Raw genomic sequence first — 26,331 nt, 5'->3', positions numbered from 1 at the left:
TGACTAAACAGGGGCTCTTACAGTCATAGAGGAAAAACCAAAAATATCGCTTGGATAAAACAATAAATGGTTTATATTATGGTGACCTTAATTTTGTATATAAAGAGTTGAATAACATTAGTGGGAAGAAAATAGCTATGTGCCCATTATATTTAAATTTTTAAAAGGCTTTTATTAATTGACTTCATAAAAAGTCTAAAGTCGCTAAACAAACACCAATAAAAATAGGTTCATATAAGTGGAAAGAGTAGATACAATCATTCCTAATAGAGTAAGAGAGTCAGCAATTTTTGAAAACTTATTCATCCTCTTGGACCCAGGGGATGTTCAGGTAATTGAAAAAGAACACAATAATACTGAGTTTCTAATGGCTCAGCAATGCTGCATACATGAAAACATTGAAACTGTAGTTAAATAATTATGGTATACTGCTTAGTGAGCATAAATATAATGGCAGTGCTTCACAGCTTCTAAAGATTTTTTGTCATGCCTTTACACAAAATGAAGGAGAATATTATATATTGTTTAGGATAATTCACCATTTAATTTCTATATTTGCCTACTGCCATGAAGTCAAGCTAATCAATTTAGCTTCTGACAATATAATCTATTTTCCATATTCGTACATAATCTTTTTTTTTCCAGAATTTATTTTAATGTCTGAGTTACATTAATTGAAATCTACCCAATTATTCACAAGTGATCCCAGAACACTTGCTAGCTTTCATGACATTGTCCAGCAAAACAGCAAGCTCATTCTTGGGTGGTTGTTTCTAATCAGTATGTGTATTTTTATCCCAGATGCTTTGTAATGGAATTACTAGCAAAAAAAAAAATCACTAGTGTCTAATTAAAGATGAGACTAAAATCGGAGATTTTTTTTAGAGTGACATCTACACAAAAAAATACAGAATCAGGAACAGAAAGAGAGATAAACCCTTGAAAAGGCAAGATGCAAAAATGTGGAAGCACAAAAGAAATGACAAAATATCTAGGAAAAGTATGGGCTTCTAGGCTACAAAGCAGTAGCATTAAAGAAAATGAATGAAGACAGAAACTTACAGAGATGTTAAATTGAGTACTGCTCTACGAGTTGTCTTCCGAGAATGAGCGTAGTTATGATGTACAGAATTTAGAAAGGGTTAGAATGGAGCAGAGCACACAGAACGGAATATGAGTAAATTATTGCTGAGCTTTTTGAAAGGGCTTTGGGTAAATGAGAACAGGATATATGTCAGTGAAGTTCATAGAAAAAAAATTAATGCTGTTGGAAGAGTTCTACAGGTAACAACCTTAAACAAGTGGAAGCTCCTAAGGAAAGTTGAAGGCTGTGGTGGTGACAAGGGTAGAGAAGCACTGGAAAAGCAGAATTCACCCAGACGAGCAACAACTGGGAAAGCTGCTTATCTGCTTATCACAGAGCTTTTGTCCTTTGACACTCAGTGGTCAAAGTAACATTTTTGCAACACATGTCACTGCAAAAAGTATATCTTAATATATAAATCCTTTATTCTGAGTATAAAAAGTCTGGGGCATCTGAGCGGCTCTGTTGGTTGGGTGACTGGCAATTTTGGCTCAGGTCATGATCTCACGATTGTGAGACCGAGCCCTGCGGCGGGCTCTGTGCTGACAGCCTGGATCCTGCTTGGAATTCTCTCTTTCCCTCTCTCTCTGTCCTTCCCCTGCTCTCTCTGTCACTCTCTCTCAAAATATATGAATAAACATTAATTTTTTTAAAAGTGGATCTTCTTAGATCTGTCAATTAGAAGCCTTGTTTGAAATGTGATAGGAATAACAGAATGCATGGGGCTAAGTTAATGGTGCCCACACATACACAGAAATATGCAAATACATATACATGTATGTACAATATACCTATATTCTCCTTTGAACCATCTTCAGTTTTGCCTGTTGAAATGTTTAACTCGGGGCGCCTGGGTGGTGCAGTCGGTTAAGCCTCCGACTTCAGCCAGGTCACGATCTCGCGGTCCGTGAGTTCGAGCCCCGCGTCAGGCTCTGGGCCGATGGCTCGGAGCCTGGAGCCTGTTTCCGATTCTGTGTCTCCCTCTCTCTCTGCCCCTCCCCCGTTCATGCTCTGTCTCTCTCTGTCCCAAAAATAAATAAAAAAACGTTGAAAAAAAAAAATTAAAAAAAAAAAAAAAAAAGAAATGTTTAACTCTTGTTTCAAGAGTGGCAAACTTATCTGAGACATTAGTTCTGGTTATTTCCATTTAACTATGTAACCTTAATTTATTTAACTAAAGAACCTCTAGATTTCTACGTGTGAAAACTCAATTAGTAAAATAATTTTTAAGATCCATTTTATGTATCATATTGTATTCTGTTCTCTGAGTTTCACTTTAAAAAAAATCTCAAAAAATTAAGATCTACATTCAAAGTTGCCTTTGTACTTGAAAGCAGGATCAGGATATATGAATGTTTTTAAACTTATAGTAACCTTTCTTAATCATCCATTTGAAGGAAGCCTTCAAAGGTGGTGACAGATCATACTGCCTTTTATATTTATTGGATATAAAGTTAGAGCCTACAGTAAATGCACTTAATGACATTAATGCATGCATAGCATTTTTTTCAATGTGTCACATATAATTTTTGTGCAGTGCATGATATATGTAGCAACTAAAAGTATAAACCACCTGTTGTTCAGATTTTCACTGTTGAGAGTACTGCATTGTGTAGCTTTTTCTACAGTGTGCTGTGTGTCAATATTGATTTCAGAAAAAGTAATAAAGGATCCTGTCAAAATAAAATTAAAACCTAAGGCAATTTACTTTGCTGAAGGGGGTCAGCTTTAATAACCATCACCATCTTACCAGAACCGCTGTGAAATTTCATTAACACTGTACTCCACTCGCATATCAGCTAGGTTTACAATTACTACTTGATTATATGTCTGTATAGATCGTTAGGCACAAGTCTCCTTTTTGTGCCCTATATCGTTTGGTACATGGGGTTTCTTTTCAATTCAGTGGAAGCTCTATTCAAAGAAAGAAAATGATAATAAAGAAAAGGTTGGTATCGGAACTTTCCTTGACTCTGCACAAAATTACTCAACATGTTAAAATATCAAGACATTTGACATTTTAATCGATTCACCCTTAAGTTGGATACCTACTTGAGATCACTACAGGGTGGCTGTATATGGAAAAGTAAAGGAAAAAAAAAAAACATGCAAGAGTTTGGGAGGAGCTAGTCTGTGTATCAGGAAGAACATGCAACTGCCTTTTTCCCCAGCTTTGAGATGAGGTACATTCTCAGATCCTTCTATTACCTATCAATACATGTCGACCCTTCCAATGCATTAGAGAACAAAACTGAACAGCCCAGAACTACAAAACTACAAGGGCACTGAAATGGCAAGAGATATAAACATGTGGACCCTCTCATTCAGTAGGTTGATGTTCCTATGTAATTCTTTTCAACTATAGGCTGGAATATTTTTTTGATATTTTTTAATGTTTATTCATCTTTGAGAGACAGAGGGTAAGCGGGGGCGGGGGTGGGGGGGAAGAGAGAGAGAGGGAGAGGGAGACACAGAATCAGAAGCAGGCTCCAGGCTCTGAGCTGCTAGCATGGAGCCTGATGCAGGGCTTGAACTCATGCACCTGTGAAATCATGACCTGAGCTGAAGTCAGATGCTTAACCAACTGAACCACCCAGGTGCCCCTAGGCTAGAACATTTTTATCTTAAACTTTGAGTGAAGTCATTTTGCAAGTTTTGGTTTTACGCTTCAGTAAATAATATTGTCTTGCGCGGTATCCAAAACAGATCAACTCTACAAGGAATGCTTCTCAGTAACAAATAATGGCATGAGGTCCCAACATACTTACATGTGTATGTATTTGAGAGACAAGCTATAAATTATCTTATAAACCATGTAATCCATAAGTCTGGCCACACCAACGTTGCAAGATAAATTTTAAAATAAGGGTAGATATCTGTCAATCACTTAGGCTTATCAACCACAGGGTTTGGATACAGCCCACTGTTGAGGCAATCCTGATCAAGTGGGAAGTGTTTTAGAAGACCATATTCACCAATGGGTAATTTCTAGGTAATCATGTAGCATTAAGCCCAATGCCTAGTGTCCATCAGACCTCACAAAATTTCTGAGGAACAATGCTTTTCATCAATCCAGTCTTGAATCATTCAGGTATAGGTTAAGACCTGGTCCTAATTAAGCTCTTTTGCTTCAGTTGGAGGTCAGTTACAAGCAGTTGAATCACCTTCCTTTTTCCTAGAATCATTAGGTCACATCTGCCCTGTAATTACTGTCATTGCTACCCAAAGATTATCTTAATATATTGATTAAACATTCTAGATTTGAAGGAGAGGGGAAATGGGTGATGGGCATTGAGGAAGGCACTTGTTGGGATGAGCAGTGGGTATTATATATAAGCTAATTTGACAATAAATTATATTAAAAAGAAAGACATCTCAAAGAAAAAAAAGCTCTAGATTTGAAGTAAAACAGAACTTCTTTCAAACCTAGGCCCTATCTTCTATTAACTACATGAAGTATTATTTCCCTCTCAGTTTTCTTACCAAAGTAAAAAGATAATTATAATTTCTACATTACAGGATTTACAATAATTTGAACAGACAATATTTTTAAATAGAATGAATATCATACTGTGTAGTAAATAATAAATAACAAATATTAACTATGTTCTCTTATCTTACGAGAAACATAGATCATTAGGACTATTTCAGACTAATATGGAAGTTGGATCCTGCCTTGGATATTGTAAAGTAAATGAACAAACTTTTACAGTGCCAGTCTCATAGCTGGACTCAATTGTCTTTCCTTATCTGTTAGAGCTGACAGTAACAAGAGTGATAATACATCCCTTTCACCCAAGAGTTTCGCTGCCTCAAACACCTTTTGGTGGCGTCACTGGGAAAATGTCTATTCCATGACTTAATACCTGCAATCAGCAAGAGTTGCCTGTGTCACTGTTACCATTTCAATATGGAGACATAGGTGAAGGAGACATAAGTACAGACCTTTTATTTTACCCAGCCACCAGTATTATGTAAAACAGAGCTCAAGATGAGCACAGATATCCCAGATATCAAAATTAATGGACTAAGCTTCCTAAAGAGTGAATTTATCCTCTCAGTTTTGGGATTAGTCTCTTCTCAATAAACAGCATACTAGGCAGTGGGTTGGATTATATATATATATATATATATATATATATATATATATATATATATAAAATACACACACACATACATGCACACATATATATACACACATACGTGTATATATACACACACGTATGCATGTATATATATATGTATATATATATACATACATATATGTATATATGTATATGTATATATATACATGCATACGTGTGTATATATATACACACATATATATGTATATATATGTATATACACACATGTGTATATATACGTATGTGCATATGTATATGCATATGCATATATACATACATGTGTATATATGTGTATATACATATATACACGTGTATACATATGTATACTCATACATATATATATACACACATACATATATATATGTATAACTTTTTATTTAAATTCTAGTTAGTTAACAGTGTAATATTGGTTTCACGAGTAGAATTTAGTGATTCATCACTCACATATAGCACTTAGTGCTAGATTGTATTTGAATAGTACTATTTGGGTGCCATATATATAGGCCTTCTCTCCCTGATAAGAGGCAGTCAGTCCCCAAATCAGAATCTGTGTACTTCTGCAGTCTAGTGGATCCCCCATGTAATAGATCCAGCAGATCCTTTTGAAAAACAGGGTTCATGGTGGTCCATCCCTAGCATTACAGAAATTATAAGTTGGGCACAGATTTAGGAATGCCATAGACCTTCATAACATTTAAACTTCAGGAATGAAATCTTTCTATTTTCTTCTTCCGCATATGCACACTACCTGATTCTCTTTCCATTCTGCCTCAGAATAAGTGATGTTCCTTTTTCTTTTCAAGAAATTAAGAGTATGCAAATAGACTCTTCTTGATAAAATCCAGAATCTATCATTTATTAGGTCAATGAGGGTGAGCTCTTTAGCTCCTCTGAGGCTTCATCATCGAATCATCAAATAGTGATCAAAGGTTTTGACGATTACATGATATAATGTGATAAGTTACTTGGCCTAGGGCCTGAAATATAGTAAGCAACCAATAAACACAAGCTGGTTTTGTCACTCTCATGATTAATATTACTCTTACTACCTATGTTTCATTTAGGATACATCCTAGGCGACTCGATTCATTGCTAAGCAAAATCTTGCACTGGAACCCCACACCCTAGACTTTTTTTCATTTATGAGAAAAGAATAAGAGTTACTGACATCTATCTTCAATTTCTTATTTCCTATCCACTTTAAGACAATCTCGTCTTCCACTTTCAAATTATTCTGAATTACCAAATGAAATAATTCATTTAGTCCTCGTTCCATTTGAGATTCCTGTATTCTATATAGACTGTAACATTCATCATTAGTTTGATATTCCAATAACCAGAATTTCAAATCTTTAATTTACCATTGAGCAGGGCATTGGCTTTTTTTAATATATCATAATCAATTTGCCTTATTATAAATGTAACTATTATTTTGAAACCACATGACTCACAGGATAAAACCTAACACCTACTAGTATTTTGTCCTGATTGTAACCTTCATATGAATTTTGTGTCCTGCTTCTTCACCATCCTTTTGGTTGAATGAAGGATGGACCCGACAACTTATGGTCATTTTCAGGTACTAAAAGACTTCAGGTCCCATTAATCCCCCAACAGATCAGTAACAACATGTTTACTCTTAAAACAATTTTTTTAAATCTTCCAAATTTTAGTTGAAATTAAACTTCTTCCTTCCTCCACTTTTGGAAGCCTGAAGCCAGAAAAGAGTATGGGTTTTATTAGTTCTATTCTTTATACCATTAGCACTTACATATCTTCTGACTAGTGGTACCACTAACACCTCCAGAATTTAAAAGAGGGGGAAGTAGGAGTGTTATGGGCATGAAAAGTATCTTTCTTGACATGTACCTTCATGAGCTGGCTACAGAGATCCGTAGGCTGGACAGCTGTCAAAAGCAGGCTCTTGTTCCTATGTTTATTTTGATGAACCCTTTGGAGATTCATTTCAAAATAAGTCATTCATTCACAGTTCCTTTGATTCGGGAGAATGCATCACTCCTGGATACTCTTCATTTCTTACTTAGCACCTGGGTATTCGGGAGTACTACTGGATCCTTTTCTGCTGAGTGCTCCAAAACCCTGATGGGGTCCTCTGGGACAGAGCTTTACAACTTCTACTTCCAGCACTCGTTCCATACACAACACACAGAAAAGTATCCTTGACTCACCATTTGTGGGAATTAATCAATAACCAAATGCAGACTTTTTCTGTTTTGTTGCCTGGTAGGGTGTTCCAGGCACAGGCTGTTTTAAAATTTTCAGTTACGAATTTGCATCCTCGCAAGGATAAGTGTTAAAGATCCGAAGGTGACACTATCAGCATACCTAAAGTTGTCTCAAAAAAATCTATTTCTCTAATTGCCTACTGAATTCTTTAGCACTGTATGTTTTTTGAGTGATTGAGTCCCATCACTGGATGGGTGCTCAGCACTCATTTTCAAATGTAAGACTGGTTGATCCATCTGATTTTAAGACTATGAAAACATTAAAAAGATAGTTCCCCTTTTTAACATCTTGTTAACCTAGCCAGAGTTTTGTCAAAATTCTCTACAAATTCTAGTGTTCTACAATCTGGTTGGACTCTATAAAAAAAAAAAAAAAAAAAAAAACAAACTACTGAATCCTTTAGAACAATTGCAAAGCCTGGCTTAGCAATCTTTTCCTTGCCTTAGACACAGGCCTCCAACTGACTTTAAAAAAAAAAAAAAAAAAAAAAAAAAAAAGTGACTCAGTCCAAAGCATCCAATTCTTGGTTTTGCCTCAGGTCAAGATCCAGTTTGTGAGACTGAGCCCCGGGTGGGGCCCTGTGTTGGCCCCAGGTCAGGCTCCGCACTGACAGCATGTAGTCTGCTGAGGATTCTCTTTCTCTCTCCACCTCTCCCCCACTTAATGTACACACACACACACACACACACACACACACACACACACACTCTCTCTCTCTCTCTCTCTCTCAAAATAAACAAACATTAATAAATAAAAACAAAGGTGACTTCTATGCATTTTAGGACACCAGGTTTTAAGAAATAAGAGGTGGAAGGAAAAGCCAAATAATTAATTGACTTGGCAAGAAAGCACAGCCTGTTCATTCCAGCTATCCTATACCAAGCCACTCTGCTAATACAATGAGAACTCTCATTTATCTCCATCTTTGATTGCAGAGCTCTTTGGGAACTTCTCTTGCTATTTGGACTCTGGAGAAACCAGACATTCTTCAGGACTCACTCAGGAAAAATTATCTTTTACTTTTCTGAAACACACACACACACACACACAAAATTTTTCTTTAACATGAATCCAGTAATATTTTCTGCATATTTATCACATTTTACTCTGCATTATAGTTATTAAAATAATCTTTCCTTTACACATTCTTGAGGTTGCAGGTCATGTATAATACCTGTTTGCTTTCCCATTTCCCATCACATTGTCTAGCAGGTTACAAATGTTTCTTGGGAGATCTGGACATTTAAGTCATTTGAATTCTTGCAAATATATACAACGATATTGTGTGATTGGCTGTGTTTCACTTCGAAATGTAATGATAGTTTCATATAGTGAAATGAGTACTCAAAAATAACTTGGATATAATTAGGTTTATTATATTTAAAATAGGCTCTTTTGACTTTTACTAGTCTTCTCAGTCCCACAGAGGAGTACATGTAGGCCATACATCTCACTTGGAGCAAGTCAAAGTTTATTAGGAAAAAAGAAATTGCCCACTGTTTTTGTCTTTGCACTAGAGAAGGCAGTTCTTTTCCTAAAGTAGATTGACAATGGCTGAGGCACAATATCAATATTGGCAGTTCACTATGCTCTGGAGACCTTGAGTCAGCAGACAAATATTCCCAAATGCACTCACTCTTATTACGCAAGAAATAAGCTGTAGGGGACTTTTGATTGCAAATGGTTCTAGTTTACTAAGGAAAGACTGTGGTCATTAGTGAGCATGTTTTATTGAAAACAGCCATTATGCTGAATGAGACATCCTATTTAAGAAAGTTCAAGTGAGATGTCAGTGTTTGGTAAAAACTTTTAAAGTCAAATCAAAAGATCTATCTAGGAAAAAAAAATAACATTTCTGCTTATAGTTTGTAAACCTATGTATTTCTGAAGGACCCCAAAAAATTAGGTTACTATTCGGCCTCAGATGGCTTCTGAAACAATCTTGTCATCCCCAAATTCTTTATATCAGATTCAACCCCTTCAGTAAAGTAGTATTTATTACAACTACCAAATGAAAAACAAATTTGCAATGCATTGTGGGGGCAGCAAGGTGAAGTATATAATAAATCTTTGCTATTGAGAATTCTTGAGTTGAAAAAATATGGGAATACACAAAATAATTAAAGTAAATGAAATAGGTGATTAAGTGCTGTATAAATGGGAAAATTATAGGTATAAAGAGATTCAATATGGAGTAATAAAGGAAGATTTCCATTAGAGAGGGCAAGTTTAACTAGAAACTGAAAGATAATTTAGATAAAAGAATAGGGAAAGATGACAGATACTTTGTACATAACCACAAAACAACATTTTAATCACTGAATGTATAGAGTGTATTTTTTTTAAAGCTTATTTATTTTGACAGAGACAGAGACAGCACTTGTAGGGGAGGGGCAGAGGGAGGGGAATACAAAGAATGCCAAGCACACTCCACACTGTTAGCTTGGAACCCGATGTGGGGCTCCAACTCATAAAGCCATGAGATCATAACCTGAGCTGAAACTGAGAATTGGATGCTTAACTGACTGAGACACCCAGGCGCCCCAGAATATACTTTTAAAGGAAAATTAACTTATCTTGCCACTAGGGAAGTAGAATATGATATAGGTAACTAATAGAATTTTAACTCTTGGCAATATAAAATTTAAGTAAACTTTTTTTTTAAATAAATTTCACATGATCTACAGATCATAGAAATCTTCCATGGCTTTAATTATCAGAATTCTAGCATCGTTCATTGGCTTGTTATAACAATAATCCCTCCTAAAGAAAACTGTGCCTCCCACAGTCTTCCTGCAGGATTCAACCTTAAGCAGCTTAACCCTGAAAATCCACTGAGTCATCAACTCTCTGACCTTCTCCCTAGTTACCATTCATGTAAGCAAGGAAGGACATATGATTCAAGGGCAGCTAATATAAATTTAGGACTTATATTGCTATAAAAAGCTGCAACTAGGGTTTTGGTTATACTGAAACCATCATGCTTCTTCTCTTGAAAGACTTGTAAGAATTATACCATATAAACAAATAAGATAACTAAACAGAGAAGACTAGGGAATGTAGTTGAATTATTACAGAGCATCTGAATGAATCTTCATGTATATTCCTGCAACTACTGGGTCTCTGAACCTGACTTTGGTTGTCAATGATGCTTCCTTTCCCACAATGAAGTCTTCTTATACGAAGATTCCCATGTTTGTATTTCCATAAAGTTGTACTTTATTTACTTCCCTTTGTATATATCTCCTGACCTCTTGTCTTGATAATGTCTGTTCATTACATTCCGAGAGTTTAAAAAGCATGTTCTAGGAGCGTCTGGGTTGCTCAGTTGGTTAAGCATCCAACTTCGGCCCAGGTCATGATCCCGCGCTTCCTGGGTTTGAGCCCCACGTCAGGCTCTGTGCTGACAGCTCAGAGCCTGGACCCTGCTTCAGATTCTGTGTCTCCCTCTCTCTATGACCCTCCCCTGCTTGTACTCTCCCAAAAATAAATAAATGTTAAAAACTAAAAAAAAAAAAAATCATGCTCTAGATGCCCTTGTAGTTTTCTCTCTGCCTGAAATACTTTCCATTCACCTAATCTTACCTTCAGTTAGCTTATATATATGAATGTAAGGGTTTGTTCAGATGTACATTCCTGGGGAATTCAAAGATTCTTAATGTGCTTTCTTCTAGACTTCTATGTCACTTAAGGTCATGCCCATTTCATCACATTTACTACATTCTATTATGTGGCCCAGTAAATATCTTTTTCCACCAAATGGTAGGATTTGAAAACAAGTTCACTACTGGACTAATTTGAATAGTTCTGGGACTTACAGAATAGTACCTGGGTCATTATAGAGACTCAAAAATTACCAGGTGAATAAAAATGGTAATGCCTGTAAGTATTTAAATATTTGGAAGCTAAGAAATTTCAAGACATGACAAATGTTTTTTATGAGTCCAGAGGAAAGAATTACTTACTTTGATGTAGAGGAGTTTGACAATGAAAAGAATTAATACCAACATAAATATAAACATTAACACAATTTATATCATGGAGGTTATAAGAATGAAGTTAAAGTGGGGTATTACATGAATGTTGCAATAACTAGAATAAATTCTGTGATACAGAGTTAATGTGGAGATAATATATGTTGAAAAAGTTATTTTCAGTTGTGTTAATTTAGTGCCAAGTTATTACTACAAATTTACATTCTGTTTGAATTTATAAAAATGTAAACTAGATTTATAACAGGAAAAGAATAGATAACAAATTCACTAGATTTTCTCAAATGATGTAGATATTTTTTGCCTATTTCTAAATGGTTCTAAAAATAGCATGTTGCTGAATTACAATCTTATTCTAAGAATTTTATGAAAATATCAATGGGATTTAAGCTATTTCTGTGGCTAAAGTATCTATATTATACAGTGAAATAAACCTAACATTTTCGTAAAAAAATGTATTTAATGCCAAATTTATTCTTTATGACTATATATAAAGAATTTTGTGGGCTTTTTTCCTACAGTTTAGGAAAACAAGAAGCTGAATAGTGAAGTTAACATGTGACTAAAATTCCTTAACTGTTCAGTCTCTACAAACACTCTCAAAAGCCTTCTTCATCTAACCCTGTCTCATATTTCATTGCAATGCTTGCCAATCAGTTACAGTCTTTGGCCCCATGTCACTTTCATCCCATTGGATGACTGTCATGGGAGCTGCCCAATGGTGCGCTGCTAATGAGGCAGCTTAAAGAGCAGCTGGGGAAGTGCAATTGCTGGATTAGGGTCAAGGCCAAGAGAGAAAATGGATGAGAGAGATCGAGTCTGAATGACTGCCAATAAGCAGGGGTTCTATTATCCTGCTAAAACAGGACATTCATTACCATCTATTGTAACATAATTTGGGTTCAGTCAAGCTGTCTCTCCCTCTCTTTGGATTTACAATTCATAAACCACAAATGGTCCAAAGGGTGCATTGTCCCTTGTGGCCCTGTAACCCTGGGTGAGGGGGAAGCATGGCAGAAATGAATGAGCTATAAAGTCCCTAGTGTGAGCACCATCAGGGCTGACACCTTGTTCCCTGAAGCTGTGACATAAGTTGTAGGCACAATGCCGAAAAAGTTTTGCATGTCTTTGGAGCCAGTTTGCTCATTAAGCAAAGATAAAATAAAAAGTCCTTGTTTATCCTTTGCAAAAATCAAATCCTGATGCTAACAGCCAGTATCTCCATGCTAATTTCCTCTTGTTACTGGTAAATTTACTGCACAGGAACAGAAGAGGCTTGTTTTTCCATAAGGAACAAACTCTTGGGTTTTTAGACCAAGTTCTTCTAAGTCTCAGACAATAATCTATTTTTCCAGTAGTTTTGTGTTGTTTCCACATATGAAAAATGACATATATAAAATTGCCTCATTATGTCTTTTTCTTCTTTAATCACAAAGCTTCCTTTAAAAAGGATAAATGTCCCTTCCCTTCTTCCTCTTCCCCTCTTCTTGTGCCCCTACTGGTCTTTTTCAATTGTACTACTTATTACCATTCGGATTCAGTTCTAAGGCCCACCTGCCATCTGAACTAATGGAACCATAGTGTTATTGTCTATGTGCTGTACTCGGTTAGGAAGGCAAATGAGCTTGGTGAAAAGAGAGCAAGTACAATAATTCAGAGCAAATTAACCAAGGCACAGTGAAAATAATTAATGACTGTAGTAACGAAAACATATGCATCATCTTTGTTCTAGCCTGATTGATAATGGAACACTGTTTACTTCTGGCTGTGGGGCAGGTAGACCTCACAGAGCATCCTCTACCAAAGGGTTGCTTCCATAAGTCACAGATGAAAGTACTGGAGGACAACTGGTAGTTCTTATACATCTTTTTAAATATGGTTTTAACATAGGTAACTTTTAGCTTGTTCTTGCATTTTCTGGATGTGTAAGAATCCAATCCATGTTGCCTTTCTTTCCTCAGGTGTTAAAGTTTCATCTCCTATGTATGACTGTTTCACACACCATTGCCTGGTGCAAATTTGCCATAATTCATCCCCTAATTATTTTTTCATATGCTTTATAAAAAGATTATCTTATGTTAAAATTTTGGTGTTTTGATTTTAAAGGCTTAACAGTGTAGGTATTTCAAACTGCCCAAACCATAGTAAACGATCGTTAGCAAAATCTGTCAATGATTCTTCTAAAGATCACTATGAATGTATTTATAAATTTCAAAATATACACTGCCTTATTTAATTCTTAGAAATAGAATTGTCTTGTAATGGATTTGGGACATTTAATATTATGTTTTAATGTATTATCATAACAACTCTGATACCTAACTGTAAAATGCCATATTCTGATCAACAATATCTGTAAGCTCTTAATAGATCATCTTTATTGAAGGCATATAGTGCTCAACACTGAGTTTGTGTGTGTGTGTGTGTGTGTGTGTGTGTGTGTGTGTGTAAATGTATTAATGTTCCTGAAAGCTTAAAATAGTTGATTAATTATAGCTATTTCCTTTTACAAAAGATAATGAGTTTAATCTGTGGATCATTGATCTAATAAGATATATATTTTTGATGCTAATACAACCCAGATGAATGAATGTACAAGTAAATTTTTTGAGGATGTGGATGCTAGGTATTCAAATCTATGAAATTTAATCTTATATTGAATGATGCACATGGCCAGGCGTAATAATTAGCCTATGTTTTACAAATAGTTCTGTGTTAGATTATAAACATTGCTTTCCTGAGGTAAAGTTTCCATTCTGAATTTGTTTATGAAATACATTCCTACCCTGACTCATTTAATTGTTCCTTTAACAAATATGGAGTCTATGAATTAAAGGTTGGAAACATGACATTCAAAGGAAGTGTTTGCCTCAAATAATTAAATAGAAATTGAAATAAATACTAGGGACAGAGAGAAGGGGAGGGAGGGTGAGAAATAGGGTGGGAGAAATATTTTTCTTAAAACATTTATTCACTTTTGAGAGACAGAGCGTGAGCAGGGGTGGAGCAGAGAGAGACACACACAGAATCCAAAGCAGGCTCCAGTCTCCAAGCTGGGCAGCACAGAGCCCGACGCAGGGCTCTAACTCACTGACCACCAGATCATGACCTGAGCCAAAGTGGGTCACTCAACCGACTGAGCCACCCAGGAGCTCCGAGAAAGATTTTTTTATATAGCCATCAGTACATTCTAAAGGAATCTGCCATTGGAAGGTTTTTTTTGTTGGGAGATGAAATGATTGGTAAAAAGAAAATTTAAAAGTAGAAACAGGATCTAGTCTTAATTAGTATAATGACAATAGTGAGGAGATTCTGGTTCTCTGGGTTAAGTTTAAAGAAAAGGACAGTTGCCAATGATGGGGGTTATATAAACCCTTCCTGGAGAAAAACTTAAAATATGGGCTTGGATAAGAATCAAGTAGAATTTTTAAATAGGATTTCTCCACAGGACCTTTAAAATTGTCAATAAAATTACCAAAACCATGAGAGCTTAGTAAATTTGTAAACTTTGAATAAAGGGGCTGAATTTAGCAATGGGCAACACCAAAAATCAGCTTCTAGATGAGAAGACAAATGGGTCACAATCATAATTCTCAGTGCAGTAACATGTTTGTAGACATCATGTGCCTTTTAAATGTCACCAAGACAGTTAATACTTGGTTAGCTGCTGCTCATGGGGTTGCTGAATGCCATTACATTTTGGAAATAATAAGGGCTCCCATTCATTTAGTTTTTACTCTGAGACAGGTACTGTGCTCAGTGCTTTACTCCTCACCATATACCTCTTCTATAAGGAAAGTATTTTCCCATTTTTTCCCCAAAGAGAAGATGAATGCTTAGAGAGAGTTTAAGTAATTTGCTTTAAATCACCCAGCTATTAAATTGTAAAGTTGAAATTCAAATCTAAGCAGTCTGGCTCCACAGCCTATGCTCTTAACCACTGAACTAGACTAGTAGGGAAGGAAATGCTAATGTGTTCCCCTAAGCATTGCATTTCTGCCAGGGAATGACTTTAATACCAACAGAGAATTGGTCTTTTGGAATGAAGCCCTAAGGGATAAAGAAAAAATAGCAACTTTAAAATAAAAAGAATAATGACCACAAATAGAAGCATATTTTAACATTATATTTCTTTCATTAAATATATTTATCCACTCAGCTTCTTGGAGAGTTAAGAACTAGTCTATAAACTTTTTTGAAAATATGTTTATTAATTTAGTATATGTTTAAACAGATCTAATATCCCATTTTCCGACCTTCCCTTATTTCTAGTGGACAGTCAAGGAATAAATACATAGACAAAATATTTTCCTTAACAGCTTAGAATCATTGTCTAGAAATTATTGATAAGGTTTATCCAGCCTCTAAATGACTATTTATCAAACACCTTCTCATTTGAAACTTACTAATATATAAATATACCTATGAATCAAATATTTGTCCCTAAAATTTTAATTTAATGTTATGATTTAGGGTATACTTAATAGTCCGGGAAAGTGTGGATGTAAATACACATACCTTTATCTCTACCATCATTCCACCCACACACCCATGCCTAAAACAATCACATTTTGTAGGTAAAAGCAAAAGTTCGTATCCTTAAGATAGTTATATGAATAGAACAGCTATTATCCCCAACAGCTTAAAAAATATGCCTGTTAATTGTGTCAGTGCTAAAGCATTTTGTTATCTTAATAACTATTTTCTCCCTTAGCTTATTAAAATATATTCCTGGAGGCTTCCAGAACCCATTTCATATCTGCAAGCCTCCAAAAAACACCTCACAAATGGTGACATTAGTGGCACTGGTAATCGGAGCAGAGGTAAAGAATGTAAATGAGAAGTGCTGTGTAAATCAGCCTCGATATTGTTTCTGCTGCTTTTATCTGTCCACTGTGGGTTGGGTTCATTGCTACAGGAGCTCATCCTGGCTGATAAAAACCACAATCAAGTTGCAGACCAAGACAAATAGCTCTCAAAGGAATGCTGACAAAAATGGGAATTATAGAAATTTCCACATTACCTGCTTCTGTAAGTCCATAATTTACAGTCACATCCTTGACGCCATGTGCATTTTTATTTTGGTAAATGCTAGATCTACACTGCAGTTCAGTGTTCTCTTGAAATAACCTGCACTTGACAATTTAACGGGAACACCCTCTGGTTGGCTGGATTCCCCTATGATCTACTTGCTCTTACATTTTTGGCTATAGCGGCCAATCTTCTCCTGCTCCCTTCTGGCAAGTTTCTTGGAAGTAAAAATGTGGAAAGATTATCAGAATCATGAGCAGAAAAGCCTGGTGAAATATCAGCTGAAAAATACATGAAATATAAGTTATCTGAAAGAGTATCCCATATTAGAAAGCCCATTTTGCTTTTGAGCTTAGTAAACCAATGAGGGGGGTGTTTTGTTTGTTTTAATTTTAAAGCAATGGTATGAACATGTTTTTTAGGGATTAATCTTTTTTTGGAGAATGTATAACATATATAGGCAAAAAAGAAAATATATATATGTTATGCCAATTTTTCTCCGTCACCAATTTTAACTTGGGGGAAAAGAATTTAATATGTTTCTGGGGAGGAGGGGCCAACATTGTGAAGAAGTGAGGGGATCCGAAGTTCCCTGGTCTTGCAAACACAGCAGTATTGAGGCCAAAGGACTTTGAACTCCAAGCATCTGGGTGGCAAAGTGACAGAGATGCCTCCAAGGATCCATGGGGACAACCCGGTGGGCCATAAGTACCTGGATCCCAAACTGGGAGAGACAAAACAAACGAGTGGCAGAGGAATGGAGAGGGGAGGGGAGGGAGGGATCCCTTTCTGCCAAGAGACAAAGGGAAGAGAAAGAGGCTGGAAAAGTGTAGGACAGTATCTGGAGGAGAGAAAAACCACAAAGTTGGGTGGAGAAAGATCCAATCTCTAACTGCGGGGCTTTCTCCAGACTGGGGCCAGCTGCCCAGATCCCGCACCTGGGAGGAGGGGAGCCAGTCGCAGGCTCAGTAACTAGTTCAGAGGCACAGTCCACAGTGGGAGAAAGCGATCCACTCTCTGGAGTGCTGTGGGTATATACCCACTCAAAGGGCAAAGGCTGCCTGTGCCCACCAGCCAGAGGCCATATATCAGCGGCACAGGGCGGCACTTCCCCAAAACTGGGGCAGAGTAGGAACCTTAAAGACATCAGGGTTTAAGTCCCAGCCGAGCACCAGGGAAGCATGGGAGTTGGCAGAGTGGGACAAACTGCACACATGGCACTGAGGCGGCGGGGCATCTCTTCCCCAGAGCCAGGATTCAGGCAGTGGGAATCTTTAAGACATCGGGGTTTAAATCCCAGCCAAGCGCCAGTGAAGGCAGGGGAGTAGGCAGAGCAGGACAAGTCACTTCGTTTGCACCGTTAGCACAGTGAGGACAGCTTGAACAGAGTGGTTTGGGACACCTGGTCCGTGAAGAAGAGACTGGGCTGTCGCCATTTTTCTCCCCATCACCAACATGGTGGGGCTTCAGGGAAGGGACAGTGGGCCCACAGGAGAGGCAGGACCCACCGACACCAAACCACTCCCCTCTGCTGGGTAGCTGCTTATCTACTGCAGCCGGATTGACACTGACAAACCAGACAGCCCATCCCCCAGACCAGCACTGTTGCATTGCCCAATTTAATTCTCAGACAATCCTCTCTCTCTAAATACACACACACACACACACACACACACACACACACACACACACAGAAATATATAGAGAGAGAGAAATATACACATACACGTACTTCCTTCCTTTTCTCCATATCTCTTCCCTCCTCTAGTATGGTTACTCTGGTTGTTGGTTTAAGCAGACATATTCAATCTATTCTCTTTATACATGTTCTACACCTTCTTTCCTTTCCTTTCTCTCTCTCTGGATTAAGCTGAATAGTTTCTCTGTCTGGTCAATTTTTCTTTTCTTTTCTTTTTCCCGGCCCCTGTCATTTCTGTCTTTGTATGGGATAAGGACCCTTACATAAGCACCTCTTCTACCCTATTCTATACTTGTTGCTGTATTTCTGGGTTTTGGTTTTGTTTTTTTTTTTTTTTGCTTTTTTTCCCCCCTGTATGTGTGTTTTTGTTTTCTGTTTTTCTTGTTTGTTTTCCTTTCCAGGGCTACTTCAAGGAACAAATTGAAGCACACCTGGTGGCAGGTCCAAAACATGACTATGAGTAGGGAGATAAAGTAACCAAAGTCACAACAACAGAGAGCAACTAACACTCTCCAAAAAAACACCTCCTTGAAGGGCCAGACCCTGGACAGTGTGTGACCCCTCTTTAATATAGTAGTGCCTGCAGGTACAGGCACATAACAAGTGTTTAGAGCACATAAAGGACAGAAAAATAGCCAAAATGATGAAACTGAAGAATTTTCCTCAAAAGTAGTTCCAGGGAGAAATGACAGCTAAAGAATTGCTCAAAAAAGACATAAACAGGGGTGCCTGGGTGGCTCAGTGGGTTGAGCATCTGGCTTTGGCTCAGGTCATGATCTCACAATTTGTGAGTTCCGAGTCCCACATCCGGCTCTGTGATGACAGCTTGGAGCCTGGAGCCTGTTTCGGATTCTGTGTCTCCCTCTCTCTCTGCTCCTCCCCTGCTCATTCTCTCTCTCTCTCTCTCTCTCTCTCTCTCTCTCTCTCTCTCTCAAAAATAAATAAATAAACATTAAAAAAAAGATATAAACAATATAACTGAACAACAATTTAGAATAGTAGTCCTAAGATTAATTGCTGGGCTTGACAAAAGCATAGAAGACAGCAGAGAATCTGTTGCTGGGAGATCAAGGAACAAAAAATAGTCATTATGAATTAAAAAATGGTGTAAATGAGGTGCAAAGTAAACTGGGGGTGGTGTCAGGATTGAAGAGGCAGAGGAGAGATTAAGTGAAATATAAGATAAAATTATGGAAAAAGATGAAGCTGAGAAAAAGATTAAAAAATTCTGGACCATGAGGGGAGAATTAGAGAAATAAGTGATTCAATGAAACAGAACAATATCCATATCATAGGAGTTCCAGAAGAAGAAGAAAGAGAAAGGGGCCAAAGGTATACTTGAACAAATCATAGCTGAGAATTTCCCCAATCTGGGGATGGAAATAGACATTGAAATCCAGGAGGCACAGAAAACTCCCTTCAGACGTAACAGGAATCGATCTTCTGCATGATATATCATAATGAAATTGGCAAAATACAAAGATAAAGAGAGAATTCTGAAAGCACCTAGGTACAAACTGGCCTTAACTTAGAAGGGTAGACACATAAGAATAGTAGCAGACCTATCTACTGAAACCTGGCACACCAGAAAGGAGTGGCAGTAAATTTTCAATGTGCTGAATAGGAAAAATATGCAGCCAAGAATCCTTTGATCAGCAAGCCTGTCATTCAGAATAGGAGGAGATATAAAAGGTTTTCCTGAACAAAACTGAAGGAATTCATCACCACTAAACCAGCCCTACAAGAGATCCTGAGGGGGACTCTGAGTGGAACACTGCAAAAGCTACAAAGAACCAGAGACATCACAACAACCATGGAACCTACAGATAACACAATGACTCTAAATCTATATCTTTCAATGATAACATTGAATGTAAATGGACTTCAGTCAAAAGACATAGGGTATTAGAATGGATTAAAAAAAAGCACCATCTATGCTGTCTACAAGAGACTTATTTTAGACCTGAGGACACCTTCAGATTGAAAGTGAGGGGTGGAGAACCAGCTATCATGCTACTGGAAGTCAAAAGAAAGCTGGAGTAGCCATACTTATATCAGACAAACTAGATTTTAAACTAAAAGCTGTAACAAGAGATGAAGAAGTACATTATATCATAATTAGGGTCTATCCACCAAGAAAAGCTAACAATTATAAACGTTTATGCACTAAATTTGGAAGCACCCAAATATATAAAAAATTAATCACCAACATAAGCAATCTTATTGGTAAGAATGTGGTAACTGCAGGGGACTTTAATACTCCACTTACAACAATGGGTAGATCATCCAGACAGAAAATCATTAAAGAAACAATGGCCTTGAATGATACACTGGACCAGATGGACTTCACAGATACATTTAGAACTTTTCATCCCAAAGCAGAATACACATTCTTCTCAAGTGCACATTGAACATTCTCCAAGATAGATCACATACTGGGTCACAAAACAGCCCTCAATGAGTATAAAAGAATTCAAATGATACCATTCACACTTTTAGATCACAATGCTAAGAAACTTGAAATCAACCACAGGAAAAGTTTGGAAAATCTCCGAATACATGGAGGTTAAAGAACATCCTACTAAAGAATTAATGGGCTAACCAGGCATTTAAAGAAGAAATTTAAAAATATATGGAAACAAATGAAAACAAAAACACAACAACCCAAACTCTTTGGGATTTAGCAAAGGCAGTCTTAAAAGGAAAATACATTGCAATCCAGGCCTATCTCAAGAAACAAGAAAAATCCCAAATACAAAACCTAACAGCACATCTAAAGGAATAATCAAGAAATTCCAAAGTGAGCAGAAAAGAGAAGTAAACAATATAGAATCAAAAAAACCAGTAGAATAGATGAAACTAAGAGTTGTTTTTTTGAAAAAATAAACAAGATTAATAACCCCCTAGCCAGACTTCTCAAGAGAGAGGACCCAAATAGATAAGATCATGAATGAAAATGGATTTATCACAACCAATCCCTCAGAAATACAAGCAATTATCAGATAATATTATGAAAAATTATATGCCAACAAACTGGACAACTTGGAAGAAACAAATTCCTAGACACCCACACACTACCAAAACTCAAAAAAGAAGACATAGAAATTTGAACAAACCCATATCTAGTGAAGAAATTGAGTCAGTTATCAAAAATCTCCCAACAAATAAGAATCCTGGGCCAGATGGCTTTCCAGGGGAATTCTACCAGACATTTAAAGCAGAGTGAATACGTATCCCTTCTCAAACTGTTCCAAAAAATAGAAATGGGAGGAAGACTTCCAGACTCATTCTATGAAGCCAGCATTACCTTGATTCCCAAACCAGACAGAGACCCCACAGAAAAGGAGAATTACAAGCCAATATCCCTGATGAACACAGATGCAAAAATTCTCAATAACATACTACCAAATTGAATTCAACAGCATATAAAAATAATTATTCACCATGATCAAGTGGGATTCATTCCTGGGCTGCAGGGCTGGTTCAATATTCACAAATCAATCAACATGATACATCACATTAATAAAAGAAAGGATAAGAAACTTATGATCCTGTCAATAGATGCAGAAAAAGCATCTGACAAAATACAGCACCCTTTCTTAATAAAAACCCTCAAGAAAGTGGGGATAGAAGGAACATACCTAAACATCATAAAAGCCATATATGAAAAGCCCACAGCTAATATCATCCTCAATGAGGAAAAACTGAGAGCTTTCTCCCTGAGATCAGGAACACAACAGGGATGTCCACTCTCACCACTGTTGTTTAACATAGTGTTGGAAGTTCTAGCATCAGCAATCAGACAACAAAAGGAAATCAAAGGCATCAAAATTCACAGACATGATATTCTACATGGAAAACCTGAAAATGTCCACCAAGACTGCTAGAACTGATACATGAATTCAGCAAAGTCACAGGGTACAAAATCAATGTACTGAAGTCAGTTGCATTTTTATACACCAATAATGAAGCAACAGGAAGAGAAATCAAGAAACTTATCCCATTTACAATTGCACCAAGAACCATAAAATACCTAGGAATAAACCTAATCAAAGATGTAAAAGATCTGTATGCTGAAAACTATAGAAAGCTTATGAAGGAAATTGAAGAAGATACAAAGAAATGGAAAAACATTTCACGTTTGGAAGAATAAGTATTATTAAAATGTCAGTACTACCCAAAGCAATCTACACATTCAGTGAAATCCCAATCAAATTTGCACTGGCATTCTCCTCAAAGCGGGAAGTAACTATCCTAAAATTTGTATGGGACCACAAAAGACCCCGAATAGGCAAAGTAATATCAAAGAAGAAAACCAAAGCGGGAGGCATCACAATCTGAAACTTTAGCCTCTACCACAAAGCTGTAATCATCAAGACAGTATGGTATTGGCACAAAAACAGACACTTAGACCAAGGGAATAGAATAGAGAACCCAGAATTGGACCCACAAATGCATGGCCAACTAATCTTTGACAAAACAGGAAAGAGTATCCAATATAAAAAAAAAATGTTTAGCAAATGGTGCTGGGAGAACTGGACAGCAACATGCAGAAAAATGAAAGTAGGCCACTTTCTTACACCATACACAAAAATAAACTCAGAATGGATGAAAAACCTAAATGTGAGACAGGAAACCATCAAAACCCTAGAGGAGACAGCAGGCAACAACCTCTTTGATCTCAGCTGCAAAAATTTCTTGCTTGACACATCTCTAAAGGCAAGGGAATTGAAAGTAAAAATGAAGTATTAGGACCTCATCAAGATAAAAAGCTTCTGCACTGCAAAGTAAATAATCAACAAAACTAAAAGGCAACTGATGGGATAGAAAAAGGAAATATTTGCAAATGAAATAGGAAAATATTTGCAAATGACATATCAGGTAAAGGGTTAGTATCTAAAATCTATAAAGAACTTATGAAACTCAACACCTGAAAAACAAATAATCCAGTATAGAAATGGGCAGAAGTCATGAATAGACACTTTTCTAAAGAAGACATCCATATGGCCAACAGACACATGAAAAGATGCTCCACATCACTTACTAGGGAAATACAAATCAAAACTACACTGAGATACCACCTCACACTGGTCAGAGTGGCTAAATTTAACAACTCAGGAGGTAACAGATGCTGGCGAGGTTGTGGAGAAATGGGAACCTTCTTGTGCTGTTGGTGGGAATGCAAACTGGATAACAATGTGGAGGTTCCTTAAAAAGTTAAAACTAGAACTACCCTAGGACTCAGCAATAGGACTACTAGGAATTTATCCAAGGGATACAGGAGTGCTGATTCATAGGAGCACATGTGCCCCAATGTTTCTAGCAGCGCTTTTAACAATAGCCAAATTATGGAAAGAGCCCAAATGTCCATAAGCTGATGAATGGATAAAGAAGATGTGGTTTATATATATAATGGAATACTACTTGGCAATGAGAAAGAATGAAATCAAGTCATTTGCAGTAATGTAGATGGAACTGGAAGATATGCTGAGTGAAATAAGTTAGTCAGAGAAAGACAGATATCATACATTTTTCAGTCATATGTGGACTCTGAGAAACTTAACAGAAGACCATGGGGGAAGGGAAGGGGAAAGTTAAAACAGAGGGAGAGAAGCAAACCACAAGAGACTCTTAAATACAGAGAACAAACAGAAGGTGGATGGGGGTGGGGTGGGGAAAAAGGGGTGGGGGAGAGGGGAAAATGGGTGATGGTCATTGAGGAGGATACTTGTTGGGATGAGCACTGGGTGCTGTATGTAAGCGATGAACCATGGGAATCTACCCCAAAAACCAAAACCCAGAGCATACTTTACACACTGTATGTTAGCTAATTTGACAAATTATATTTAAAAATAAAAATGTTTCTGACTTTGTCTATAATACCATTTTATTTTTATATGTTATATCTTGACACAATAGCTTACTGATTTTTATCTGTAATTCTTTGAACGTTGAGGAAGATTAAAATAGTCCTGAAAAAAAGGTACTAATGTCCCTATTTTTTTATATTGGTTTAAAAGGTTAGAAAAACTGCCCAGTGATTTTGGATCTCTCTGAATCTATAGCTGTGCTCTTCCTCATCATGCTCAAGTGACACAGAACCCATAACAAGCTTCTTACACAGGAAGACGAGACACTTAGGCTCTTCTTCCCAAGAAGCAGCTTTATTTTTGCAGGTGCGGGCTCAGCAGGCTAAGAGACCAAAAAGTCTGAGCCCTGAGTGCAACAGGGTGTAGCCTTTTATGCAACTTCCACTTCTTTGTATCCCATATTTGGTGACACATAGAGTCTGGTTGGACACAATCCAAGTTACAGAGTCATGTCAGAGTTATGCATACATATATAGAAGTTGATTGGGCTATGTTGCCTGCCTCTGTTCTGAGAAGCCCTCCACCACACTCCTTGGGGAGGGGCTCCACCACAAATTTACAAAGGGCACTTCATTCAAATTAGGTCAGGAAAACACTGAGTAAAAAAAGAGCAATTACATTGGTTATTTTCCTTAATGCTTACATAAAATTAACCAACAAATTAAGACCTACAGGTCAGTCTTCTAGCTCCATGTAATAGCAAAGCAAATTATTGCTTCTTTCAAAATTCAGTTAGACTAAGAATGAAACTCCAGGCAAAATAAAACAAAACTGAGAATAAACCAACATTTAGAATACATACATAATTTCCTTGGCCATTTTGGATCTTAGTCATTGCTGGAGATGTTTTATTAATGCAAAATGGAGGAATTATTCTGAACCAATCTATTAAAAAATTTTGAACACCTTTTGTGTGGTTAGCACTAAATGCAAATATAGTGATACTAAGATTGAAGATTTACAAACACATCAACCGTTAAATAAAGGGTTTGGGAGGGCGGTGAAAAACAGTTGAAAGAACTTTGATATTTTAAGGTAGAAAATGTAGGTACAGGCTAGTCAAATTGGATTCTCTATTTATTAAGTCGAATATTATCAAAATATGACAGGTAAACTCAGGAGAAAGGTGGCAGCGTGGTAGCCATAATGCCATTGCAGTAATTTGGGTCAAATTAGTCCCAAATTAGTAATTTGGGTCAATTTGGGGAGATAGTAAGGGCTTGGATTACCATAGTAACATCATGCTATTCTTGCTTGTCTCTATTCTATTTTGTTTTGTTTATTGTGCATTTTAAACATGTTAGGCCTTTCACCACTTTCACTCTTAAGTTGTTATTTAATACAGTCATAGTGGGAAGTAGAACTGGGCATGTGATTGTAAATTACCCAAGCTAATTCTAACCAAAGCTTTGGTACTAACTTCTGTGACTTTAGTAAAAAGACTATGTTCTATGAGTCAGGCTTCTTAGCTTTCCAATGTAGATGAGTGCAGGGGTTTTTTATTATGCTGCAAGATTCAAGTCATAAAATTGAATAAAATTATGCAGTGCCTCCTGGTTTTTACCATCCTGCTCTTCCAACATTGCCAAGTAAACATCTCTACTTCTTATTTACTTCTTAATAATTTTCATTTACATTGTTTAGTTTGCATGGTAATTCACAAAATGCTCTCACATACATTTCTCTACGCAACACTCACAAGCACACTATGGTGAAGGTATCCGTTTCCTCCATTTTCTAGATGGATCTTAATTTTCTCACTTGTTAGCATTTGCTGCTCTCACTAGTTTCGAAGAATGTGGATTCAATGTGTCCTATACCTGACACACCTACTCCAGAATTCCAAGTCTCATACAGACTTACAAAGCAGTTAATGAGAAAAAGACATGATGCAGTGTTTCGGAATAGATCAAACCATAGAAAAGAAAATACTAGATATATACGTATTTAATACCAGAATGCTTAAATAACAGCACAAGAATATTTACCTTTGGTTTCTTCTGGTTTTTTTCACTGCACAAACCTAAGGAGCTACTTTTTCCTGTGTATTATCCCTCTAAATGTCTTTTACACCTACCTACATATCCTTTCAGGCCATTTCCACATTCACAGCTCAAGTTAAAACCTGAACATTATTGTGATAATCCTATTATTTATCTGTTCTTAAATTGCAATGTTGTTCTCTTAACTAGAGAAGAACATATACTCTATGCCTCCACACGTGCATAGCCTCTCCTATCATCAACCCCCTCCATCAGAGCGGTGTATTTGTTAAAACTAATGA

General features: G+C 36.8%; 1 pseudogene; it reads right to left on the bottom strand.

The window, feature by feature from the left end:
- LOC122218504 overlaps positions 1-17,625 on the bottom strand; it is a 53,723-nt pseudogene extending 36,098 nt beyond the window's left edge.
- Positions 17,626-26,331: the final 8,706 nt, after the last annotated feature.

This window comes from Panthera leo, chromosome B1 (assembly GCF_018350215.1).
Source record: "Panthera leo isolate Ple1 chromosome B1, P.leo_Ple1_pat1.1, whole genome shotgun sequence".
NCBI classification, from domain to species: Eukaryota; Metazoa; Chordata; class Mammalia; order Carnivora; family Felidae; genus Panthera; species Panthera leo.
This window is presented reverse-complemented; position numbering and strand designations above follow the sequence as displayed.